Genomic DNA, 12,720 nt, shown 5'->3' on the forward strand with positions numbered 1-12,720 from the left:
TGTCACATCCGCTCATTTCCATGGCGGCTGTCTGCGCTGCGAAACGGTCCGTATTCCGTGCGAGCGTGAGTAATTCATCTTTCCACGCTATAGGCGTGTAATAAAGGATTGGGGCTGTGAGCTGTTTGATGCGTTACCATGTGCGCATATTTTGCCTCCTGGCCGCGTCACATTGCAGCCGGCATGTGTAATGGGCCGTGGCATCTTATGTGGAGCTGCTCATGTGAGTGGTATTGCCTCCGTCAGGATCGTCAGTGCGTGCACAGAACCATTCAGTAGTCTGGTTCAGGGGAGGATGCGCGAAAGAACGAGGACGTAAGGAAACACTGGCATGACGAGCTGTTCCGTCAGATCGCGTTACATCGCGCTCTTTTTCTAAGACCATCTCGCTCGAGCGAGATGATCTTAGAACAGCATTACTACTGCTTTTTTACAGCTTTGCTGCGGCTCACTTAATCATCACCCGCATTCTTTTAATAATACAAATGGCATCGCTGCGCGCAAGAGCGTCTCATGAAGTTTCCAAACAAGAGCGGATGCCGCCGTGCCTGCTGCATACACGCTTACCTTTCCTAACGCAGTTAAGACGCGGCACTAGCTCTGCTACTGCGTGATACAGGGTCACTGTGATAAGAAAATTAAAAAGAACAAACTAAATTAATGCAGAAAATGTCGAACGTTGCCAAGCGTGATAAACGGACCTGCCTCGCTAGATAAGTTGAAGAAATCGGCGTCCTGAAGTCAGCTTCGCCGCAGTAGACTAGTGTTACGCGGTGAAGCATGTCAGAACTGAAGAGTGACCGCTTTCACCGACATATATAATATGTGTTCCTTAATGATGTACGCGTACACCTGCCGTCTTCTGTTACATTACGCGCGCCGAGGCGCCTAAGTGTACTGGCCGGCCTTCCGCGCAATTTCGGACGTGGCTGTGATGCTTTGAACCGTTGTTTTGTCGACCTCGTGAGCCAATTAATGTTTACACGGCCATTTTTTTCTGAACTGTTGATTTCTTCCATAATAGCTGCGTAATTTCGTAGTTTCATGTTCAACTGCTTTGGTCATATGCGAGTCAAGGTGTTCTCTTTAGCAGAGCGCAGTTTTCGAAAGCGAAACGACGCTTTTGCATCAGCATATAGTGCCGTCGCCCATTTACAACAGAGTCAATCAATGTAATTTTGTATGTCACTGGGAAACCGCCGAACGCAGGGAACTCACTCGCATGCGGGGAACTGCATAACTAGCCACGGGATTAGCGTGCCTCTTGGGAAGCTGCTTTGCATCAAAGGCCAGGTACCCTTGCTATGATTCACCGCAAAACATTTTGTATGTCTAACCGCTTAACATATGTGTATTGCGGTGAAGCTAACCTTACGGAACCGAATTTCGCAACGCTTTTTAGACTCCTGCATCTCTACCAGCCACTACCAAACGCTTGTCTGTATGTCTCTTGGCAAAGGTCCAGCTAAATCTCCCCTGTTGGGAGTTTGGGGGGACTCACGTATATGAAAACTGCCAAGGAAAGCAGTTGCCCTGATGAAGGCATGATCCCCTGTCAAAACATTTGCACCAGCCTGTTCGACCACCGTTATCACCGCAACATATTTGTGTGTCACAGTGAAGCATGCCGATATTGGGAAAGATTTACGTGAATCTGGAATGTATGGTTTCTGTCAGCGACGAACCTAATGTTCTACTCTCAACAAAGCAGATTTTCGTGGCAGGATGCATGATGTCTTGAGAACTTTTGTTGGCTAAAGCCATACATTCCAGGTTAGCTCTTGTCACAATAATACGCTTTACCGCAATACACAAGAGGCCCCGCTGCAGGACACGCCCGCCGTAGTTATCCAAAACCTTATGTGACGGTTCACTGCAAACCACCTACTGTATTGTGGTGAATCGTAATGAAGCACATTTGTCAGTTTAGAATGTAAAGACCCTTGCCCTTCGCTTTTGTAATATTATGACTCAGTTTAATGAGAACATGTATTCACTGCTAAAAACATCCACATTGAAATGGAGATATCAACACTGATGGCAGCTTGTGTGATGTTTTATCCCTTTACTTTTTTGTGTACTTGTCACGCTGCCATTATTAAATTTTCCTGTACTTTGTAAGGTGCTGACGTACATAACATTACATCACAAAGAGCCACTGTATTATTAGTGTTCAAGGACCAGTGTGATGGCTTTTCTCAAGAAAGGTTTGGGTTATGTTGTTCTGAAGGTTTTTTTTAGAGAGGTAGCTTTCTGAGGAGAAATCAGATGTCAGGAAATAGACCTCAATGACACAGTAATCTTGGCTGCCTTTTGCTCAAATGTGCCCTAGACGTAATTGAGTCATTTGCACTTGCAACTGGACCGCAGCCTTAGCTTGGGAGACCAGTGATATGGCATATTTTATCAAACTAGGTGACACATAGCATTACCAGTCCGAATAGAGACCTGTTTAAATGTTTGTCACCTTTAACACCTAGATTTTCTACCATAAATTCAGAAAAATCTGTAGCACATTTAGAACCTAGATTTTAAATGCTGTATAAGTTGGCTTCTTGTTCACTGCAACTGTGCTCGGCTTCTGCCCAAACGGGGGAGCACCTCTGCACAGCTTATTAGGGAACATTCTTATTTACATACCTTCTTTTTATTTATCTCGCCTACAATTACAATCAAATGTTTATAGCACATGAATGTACTGTGCATGAATCTAACTTACAATGCCATTTTCAACAGCACAGTGCATGTAGCTTGTGTTGGTTCATTCAAGCTAAGCATTGCTACAGCCTTTAACTGTAGGTATCATGGTATGAGAGCAGAGAAATGCATATGCAAAGACAGTTGGGCACATTGAGACATCTTTGTTGTGTGTGAAAAGGTGACAGATACACAATATCGGGAGAACGCATGCACTTTCATATTTTCTCGCGCACAAAAAAAGCCGGAGGATTAAGGTTTCTTCACTGTGCCATAGAAACTATATGTTTGCTCTCAAAGGTAATTCCGATTCATTGGATATGTTCCTGTGCTGTGTTTATTTTCTTGAGTGTGCTTTAGTTTTTGCACGGTAATGTTTCAAACTCATTTTTATTTTCACAGACTGAACATCCCACGTCTTGGTTTGACTTCCTGGTACAGGATACTTGCACTTAGCATGGAGTGATGAAGCAGAGCAGTGTACTTTTATTAAATGTACAGATTTTAGCAGTATAACAGCCGTTCATTGAAAAAAAACATATGTGCTGAAAATAAAGTGTTCTTACCCACATTCCTCGTTCTCTACTTATTTATTTAGTAATACTGTCAACCCTCATAGAGGGTCATAACAGTGAGGACAATACAATTACATATATCAAATATGGACAATGCCAATGTACGTAAAGTTGCTTAACACTTGTCAATTCACAGTGAATAAGATATTCACTTGAATGCTGGTCAGCACACTTCTGACATTTATCAAAATACGTACAATGAATATCAAGTCGCACATATCTTCAAAACTAAATCGAAAACTCCCATAAATATGCCTCAGCAGCATTTTCAAGGTCGGTGACATCTTTTAGGCTAACAATAGCATCTGGCAATTGGTTCCACATTTCTATCACATCCAGGAAAAATGAGTATCAATATGTATCACTGTTGGTATGGTCCGGCTTTATGACGTAGTCGTGGTTAGTTCGCGAGTATCTTTTGCCTGGAGCATGTAGATATTTGAGCTTATCAATCTTAAGTTGATCCTGCATTATTTGATAAAGCACCTTCAGCCTATATTTTTTCCTACATACCTCAAGAAGATCGAAGTTGCAACGCTGTAACATAAGCGGTATGTCGAACAAATAAAACACGCCGCCAGACTATGTATCCTTTCCAACTTCCTCTTAAGCGCCATTTGATGGGGACTCCAAGCAACGCCTGAATATTCTAGTATCATCCTAATAAAGGCGGTGTATGCAATAAGTTTTACATAACGTGATGCACGTTCCAGTTTTTTTTCTCAGAAAGTATAACTTTTGATAGGCAGTCATGCAGACGTTATGTATATGTTTGTTCCATGTCAATTTTGCTCATATTCCTGTATTCTCCTCAGCAAAGCCACTTATATAGGGAACTGATCATGATAAGTGCTCATGAGCATTTTAAAGAACAGCCTTGAACCCTACTCATGCACTGGTAAAATGTATAGATGCAGTGAAATTGAAACAGAAGGCAAAATAGCAAACATGATGCAGTATTTGTCAGACAATTATGTCAGCCATTTTTGCATAAAACAATTTACTTAGAGCATACTAGCACTACAAAGCACCCATCTTTCTTGTTAGGCATACATTACTACAAGCTCTTTAAAGGTGTTCACAAGAGAGATGCTGGCTTTAATGAGGAACTATAGAGGTTAAAGGCAGCCATGAAAATGTATTAAGAAATTATGCAATGCATAGCATTTACTCAGTTCAGAGAGCTTCCAAAGTTGCCATAAGGCCTTGATAGCTGTGGATGAGGGAACAGTTGTAGCCCTATTTGGAGCATGAGAAATGAACGTTAAGATCGAAACATAAGTAACAACTCGTAATGCAAATAAAAAATCTAGCTATGCTTTTAAAAAGACAGTGAAATGAAATTAGTGACACAATTTCCTTTTCTTTTTACTTCATTTAGGTTCAATATACTGATTTTAGTAACACAAAAAAGCAGAGTGGTGAAGCACATAAGAAAAATGCTAGTCTGTTTTTATATTCTGCCTTCTCTAAATTCAAAGTTCAGTAAAGTTAACTTAGCTATGGTGAAGCCATTGCTTCAGCCTGTATGGTGCATAACAGCAGCAATCGCCCGCCTAACTGCTTGGGTTTACAGTGCCTTATTTGTATTGTATACCTTTTAAGTGCTGAGCTACTGGAAGATTGATTAAGGTGACCAACATGCTGAACCAGTAGTTAACTGAGTAAAATAGATGGAGAAGGGTGGAAAGATAGGACAGAGCACAGGGGATGTATTCTGTGTCCACCTAGTGGAAATGGCCATTTCATCCGCTGCTGAAGTTCTGATTGGCTGGGCTGGGGTATGCATGAGAGAGAGACATGCTCCCCCAGCTAATTCAGCAGAAGAGGATATGGAAATGTCCAGAAGATGAATACTTACAAAGCTATTTAATAAAGTACTTCTGTAATCAACATGCCTGCTATGCCATCCTTGCTTTCAATGTCTGTCTTAGTAAAAGTGTGAAAGAACCAGGTTTGTGCATGAAAAGTCTTCCTGAGGGTGTGTGCCTTGAAGCCCGTAGTGGTAATCACAGGAAACGGGGGTGGATCCAGAGTAGCACCAAAGGGCAAGCCTTCATCGAAACAAATATGGAGGGAAGTGACTGCATGCTCAAACATTCAGCTCACAAGTTTGCCAAGACCAAGTGATATCAGAAGTTGATGAAGCCTACATGGTTAATGTATAACCGCTTAGGCCAAAATTATTTAGATACTTTTTATGAGGACTACATATTTACTGGAAATCTCAAAACAATTATATTAGTGCAGAATACCTTCCACTAGTTGTGACGTCCTACAACACTACACTTCACTACATGTCTTCACTACAAGAATGCAAATGTTTGAGTTGTACTTGTGTGGTGCATGAAGTTACTTTAAAAAAAAAGAAACTCAGCAATGGAAACAAAATGTAAAGAGTAGTATTCGAAATAAATTGCCACCTCTTAGGGCTAGATGAATTCAAATAATAATAATAAGCAAATGAAGATCGGGCATACAAGATAGATGTTTTGGCTCCCACTTGAAAGCCTTGTTCACAAAGATTGTGAACAAAGCTCCAGTTGAACCAGTTCTTATTTTCCATTTTTATGGTTGGCATCTAATTTTAAACTACTTACCGTGCCTCTTTTGACCAAACCAGACAGGCTGCCGTCAAACTCTTCACTACTTCAATGCAAATAATTGGAGGTTGGCAAATACATTTTTCTAATAGGAACAGTAGGTAATAAATAGTCAAACACTGATGCATACAGTTACAGCAGGCATATTTATCACCATGCTTATATTGTCTAGTAAAAAAAGGACAGCTATCAAGGAAGATTAGGATTATTTTTAAGCAAAAGTAATTATACCTCATATACTTGAAGCCGATGTAGTGCTTCTGAAGAATCACGTCCAAACTGAACACTAAAATATTAAGCTGGGATATTCAAAAAGACAAGTACATGTTTTGCTCGCCAAGTGACTTTTAGTGTGCTCAATTATGTAAAGTGTGCTATTATATGATTAATGTAATTTGCTAATGTAAAGAAAGAACAAGCCAGGATCTCTTGCTTCATATATATGCGCTGAATCAAGAAGGTAATTAAGGAAGAAGAACACCAGAAATAAACACGAATATTTGTGTGCTTTCTGGCATAAAATAATTCTCATGTAAGCCACATAACATGCTTTCCAAAGCATCCCCTACCTTAACTTACAGCTGCATTACATGAAGGCACTTTCTAAGAACACACATGCTTCATGATCATTCACTGTGTTAGTGACTCCCACTGAAGTAGACTGAGAACATATCTGGGCATTACATTCAATAGCTGATGTAAAGTGAAAAGACTGCTGCTTGTAGGTATGAATGAACCAAGTGAATAAGAAATATAGGCTCTCAAACTTCTAGTAGTAAGTGTGGCAGCACTTAAGAAAAACATATTGCAACTAAAAAATTGCAACACATGATGAAATAACTGAAATAGCTAGGGAGAGTTTAATAGACCAATAAACAGGAAACTGCAAATTCCCAACATTTCTGAATATTTTTCTTCACATGTACTCACCTCATAAGTATGACTTCCCTTAATGCTCGTATGTCTGCCTTAATTTCATAATTCCCAATTCTCGCTGCTTCGCTCATGCTGATTGACATCTAGCACAAAGGTTGGCAAAAGTAGCTGAGCATGTGCATGTGTTGTGAGGCAAGCTGCCCACATCTGGTAGCTGCATGCCAATTTCTCAGAGTAGATGAAAGGAAAGCCTTGAGGGTAAACCATAGAGAAGACGGATACCTTGGTTCAATGATAACTGAAAACACCAACATGGAAAATTTGGACAGCCCACAGAATCAGCAGAATTGACATAGTTTGGAAAAACTGAAAAGATGCATTATGATATTTATGTTACACAGGTTCCAGTCAAGTTGAAGATTTTCACTGTCTAATAAACTTATAAGACAATACATGACCAGCAATACTGTATGGAACCTAAACAAGTTTAATAAAGTCACCTAGAAGTCAGGATGGAGAAGTGACTGAATTGAGGATGCTAAAATGGATGAGGTAGAGGCAGATTGTGAAGACAGGTCTTTAAAAATTAACATTCAAAACACACTTAAGTTGGCAAAGATTGGACTCAATGTTCAAGAAGAAATTGACTAAGATAATTTATTGGTATACATACATGAGAGAGCAGCAACAATACAGCAGAGATAACTGTCATGCAAGAGGAAAGGACGTCAGTCTAAAAATTAACATTTGATCAGAAGAATGGTTATGCATGGGCTCAGGCTCATGTACAATTCTGTATGGTACGCATGATGTCAGAGCTGCATCGCATATAAGGAACTGTGGCCTTACATGCCTCGATTATGAAATGATGTGGGCCAAGAGTGGAACAAGGATAGTATCAAGAAGGGGCCTCCTCCAAAAGGAGAACGGTAGGGAAACGAGGCGAGAGAGATTTCCTACGCAACAGATACAGAGTCGTATGAGTCATTGTCATATGAGAAACCGTGACCCAAGGAGCTGCACAATAAGGTATATAAATTCAAATCTCTATACAGTTAAACCTCAGTATAACGAAATTCTCGATGTAACGAAGTCTTTAACTTTTCATAACCTCTTCTCCACAGAACACCATGCATTGAGAGCCTCAATATAAGGAAGTGTGTTTGTGTGCAATTTCAACATAACGAAATTTCGCTTCTGCCGCAGAGGAGTGCCAAGACAATCAATGGTAACTTCCGCGGACGCAGATAGTCAAATGATTGAATTACAAGCGGCTGCTTGCAAACGCACCTCTCAAACTGCGTGCAGCGCGACAAGAACAACAGCTTGGAGCCGCATCATGTTCCGCATAAATTAAGTCCAAGTGCGATCAGATCCTATCGCGCCCCGCGCACTTGTGCTTTAGGTGCGAGTGAAAGAGTGCGAGGGTGAGACAAGAAAGATGGTGGCTTCATAAGTGTGGCCTTCCCACGCGAGCAATGGCAAAGTGGGAAAGGAAAGCGAGCTCGCGGTAACGCGATCAAGCGCGCGCGAGGGGGCGGAGTGGGGGGGGGGGGTAAGTTGGCGCGCGTCTCGGCCATGACTGCGCGTGGCTGTAAGCGCGGCTGAGCGCATATGCAGCCGCGCACTCTGCTCTAGAGGTAATCTGCTGCGTGTGGAAAGAGCGGGCATGCCAAGACGGCGTGGCATCATGTAAGCTGCTTTCCCGCACGTTTAGTATTGAAGGTTGCGCAATTTCGAGTTTTGATGACCCGTTGGAACGAGAAGCAGACGAAGCATTCGCTCCCAGCTGCCGGCGCTTTTCATCATAGCGTCGTCGCAGTGCGACCGGGTGACGCTTTGGGGGCGGAGTGCACGCGAAAGCATGGCGTCACTTAATTCGTACCGCTGATGTGAAGATATCAACGTGGCATGAAACCGTATCATTCATCGCTGAATCCTATATTCGTCAAGATAAAATGTTTTCTCATTGAAACTTGCTTTTTTTTTTATTGCACAATAATTCGGAAAATTGCATGGCCCCTTTCCGTGCAACAAAAAACGATTGGCGACTGTACTCATTTGCATAACACATCGAATTTCAATACAAGGAAATTTCTATATAACGAAGCGAATTGCCGATTGTACCTGCTTTGTTATGTCAAGGTTTAAGTGTATAACGAAATTTCCTGTTCTCGACACGGGGGTGGCAATGTGGGCTTGTTCGTTGATCATCATGGAACAGCATGTAGTGTAGCACAGCAAAAACAAGAACACAAGAAGAAATGAAACACAGACACAAGCGCCTAATTATGTCTGTGTTTAGCTTTTTCTTGTGTCCTTGTTTTCGTTGCATTACACTACATGGCATTCAATACTTTCACTGTCACATTCATGAGCACTGAAAACCTAGAATCAACTAATATCTTGCCTGATTTGCCATAATTAAAAAGAAAAATGTGGGTATAGTAGGTCTAATTGAGTTCTGGTGATTTTAGTATCACTGACATATAGCTTTTAAGAATGTTTAATCGTTTCTTCCGTTAAGGCAGAGTACATGCTCAACTCTACAATAAGTGTGAACGTAGGCAAAAACGACATTTTTGGCTCTTGTATCAATATTATGGCATGTTGCATGATCTAATCGAGTGGTTTCAATTTGACGAAGTTCTCGATTTAACAAAACAAAACCTCACATCCCAATAAAATTTTTTAACTAGACCTACTGCACTTTTTAACCGAAGTACTGTATAACTATAAGCAGCTACAGCCGCCTTGAGTGGCGAGCAGAATTGAAATGAAATTGCTTTAGTCGAAACACGCCGAGCGCTGCTGCTAAAGTACGTGCCACATGCATTGGGCAACTGCGGGAACCGCGCACGGTACCACACGCAGTTATTCAAAGCAGCACATAAAAGTGCTGCGGACTCAAATTGGTTAGTAAATTCATTCGGAACCAGTCTTTCGATTACTCAATTAATATATCAGCCACACACTCGCATAGCACGGCCACATGGCAAACGCGGCCATGCGGACGCTTCACTATGCGCGGATTGGCTGGTTGCAATATTGGGGCACTCTATGGGTGCATGTTTATAGCACAGCGTTTTTTGCCTATCGTGTGATCGTTGCAGGTGCTCCATGGCTGAGTGTATTGCATGGTACAGAATTGGCCCCAGTACCAAAAGTACACAGGTAGGGTGGTCCGTGTAGATGAAGCATGAACGCGAGCTCAACATAACCACGTCGTCATTATTCTGTAACGATTACTTATGCGAAAGCGTCAAATGGCCCATTGAGCAAAAAAGCCGGCATCTGTCGTCTCAGCGAAACAGAGCCTCAAATCCCATTGGCTGCGACCACGTCACGAGCACGCCTCGACGAAACAGAGCGGGTGAAAGGGTATACCTGCTGTTGCTATAGTGCACCAGGTGTTGCGTGAGAGGAGAAGGCGTCGCCGCGACGCCACGTCGTCCTTGCTCTCGCAAGCCGCCACCCAGTCCGTATCTCCCCCCTCCACTGGGCTTAACTGCTGCGCGTGCCTGTCGGCCTTGGTGGCCACTGCTGTTTCCTGGTCTCTGGTCATGCAGCACGTCGGTGGCATGCGGTGTTGGCACCGCAGGCTGCTGCTGCTTGCTAGCTCGGGCCCAATGTAGCTCTAGGGTGCATCACTTGCAGCGTAAAACTCGAAGGACTGCTCAGCGGCGTTCAATTGGGCGTTAATGCTTTCGCAATCACAACTCAGATAAGACATGCTTAGCTGTCCTCATATGTTTTTCTTTAGTTGCCAAGTGGACGCATCATTGTTCACCATTCACAGTCTTCAATCTGTCGTCATCATTGCATTGTCATTTCAAATTAGTTGTAATATCACGCCGTCGGATGCTGCCGCCTTCACGCTGTGTAGTAAATACGCAGTCATTGCCATGCATGCACTCATCATCCCAAAGTCGTTATGCCTCAATCGTGATGACTCTAGAATTGTCATCCCATCGTTGATCATGCCATCATTGTCACCACATCAGCATCATACTGTTGTCGGCATTCGACAGATGCATTACACAGATTAACGTTACCTTTTCAGCTTCTAGAACAGAATGCACGCGGTGATCTACCGCAGTAATATTATGAGAGACACTTGGGCGGAACAATTGCTGGCCTCAATCGCCAAGCCTCCCTGTAACATCATTTATTTCAATCTCCATAATAATCCTAAATTGTGACACAATACTTCTACAACAAATGTCAACGTGGTTGCCATAAGATGTTGTCTCTCATGAAAAACGCAACTATATTGTCATGTTCACTAACTTGATCTCCTCCACTGAACTTAGTTCTTGCGTTGAATGGATGCTTTTAGCGTTTTAAATTCTGCTACATTGTGCCACTACCTCCTTCTCCTGAATAAGCTAACTTAATATTGATCCACATATTGCAATTACTAAAATTCACTGAATGCTTTCTTCATGACTAAACACAATTTGTATATTAACAACTCCAATTCACAAATCTGTCTTTTGTCACTTCTGGCATGCCACAATGCTTAGTGTTTAGGCCCTTGATTTTTCTCATTTTAGATCTTGCAAAGAACCTAACGTAGAAAACTAAACTTTCTGTTGATGACTGTGTGTTTTGTCGTGAAACAACCAAACTCTGGCAGGTCCGTTTCTGTTCAAACAGACTAAACAAATGGCCCACTGAGTAAAAAAGGCAGCGTCTGTCGTCTCAGCGAAATGGAACCTCAAATCCCATTGGCTGTGACCACATTGCGAGCGTGCCTCTGCGGAGCAGAGCAGGTGAAAGGGTACATCTGCCGTCGCTCTAGCGCGCCAGGTGTTGCGTGAGGGGAGAGGGCGCCGCCGCAACGCCACGTCATCCTTGCTCTCGCAAGCTGGCGCCCAGTCCATATCACCCTCCCCCCCCCCCAATGGTCTTAGCTGCTGCACGTGCCCAGTGGGGCAATGTCTCCACTAATGTCTCTTCGGAGTGCCATCACTATTTAAAAACCTAACATCAGTACCCTAGCAAAAAAAAACTGATAGAAATTTCTACAAGTCTCTTAGGAATATGTATAGGTTGTACAGGTCCTTCTAAGAGTGATATATAGTCCTACCTGACCCATAGAACTCTTTACCAGACTGGCAGGCAACAGATAGATCTCACTGTGCTGCCTACAAGACCAAATAGCATGATGTACGTATCAGTCTTTTAAACCCAGATAGAGACCATCATATGACATACAGAAATCTGATTGAGGCACTGATAAAACATGTTAGAAATAGCACACATGCCGGTGCCCACACGCCTGAAGAGACGTTTTTAAAATGAACTGAATATACAACCCTGAATGCATTGCCTGCCACGTGAACAGATTAACAAACGCAGTTGGGATATTAGAGTATCAAATAAAAATGAAGTGTGCAAACTGTGCAATTATCAAAACCTTTTACAGCTTGTATGCAGATATATTATCCTTAACATGTTTCAACATAAATTAAAGCACACGTTTTCAAAGCACAGCAGCGTTATACTTCGCCTGTGAAACTACATTGGGGAAGTTGCATGAGAAAAGTATCAGTCCATCTTTGTAGCAGGTGTGCTCCAGTTCTTTTAATACAAAATTACATTTACAAATTTTGCGAGACGGATGTGCAACATTTAATGCATATCCAAAACAGGATTACTGTCGCCGTCGTCATCATCATCATCATCAACATCATCATCATCATATTTATGTCCACTGCAGGACGAAAGCCTCTCCCTTCGATCTCTAATTACCCCTGTCCTGCGCCAACCGATTCCAACTAGCACCCGCAAATTTCCTAATTTTGGCGCACCACCTAGACTTCTGCCATCCTCTACTGCACTTCCCTTCTCTTGGTACCCATTCTGTCACCCTAATGGTCCAACTGTTATCTAATCTGTGGATTACATGACCTGCCCAGCGCCATTTTTTTCTCTTAATGTCTCTTAGAATATCATCTATACCC

General features: G+C 42.4%; 1 long non-coding RNA gene across 1 annotated transcript; it reads left to right on the forward strand.

Moving 5' to 3' along the window:
- The first annotated feature begins 15 nt into the window (after positions 1–15).
- On the forward strand, positions 16–3,268 carry LOC142558604 (uncharacterized). Its single transcript, XR_012823043.1, has 2 exons — positions 16–65; positions 3,100–3,268. It is a non-coding gene; the product is annotated as an uncharacterized LOC142558604 (long non-coding RNA).
- The last annotated feature ends 9,452 nt before the right edge of the window (positions 3,269–12,720 follow it).

Source organism: Dermacentor variabilis, chromosome 9, assembly GCF_050947875.1.
Source record: "Dermacentor variabilis isolate Ectoservices chromosome 9, ASM5094787v1, whole genome shotgun sequence".
Taxonomy (NCBI): domain Eukaryota; kingdom Metazoa; phylum Arthropoda; class Arachnida; order Ixodida; family Ixodidae; genus Dermacentor; species Dermacentor variabilis.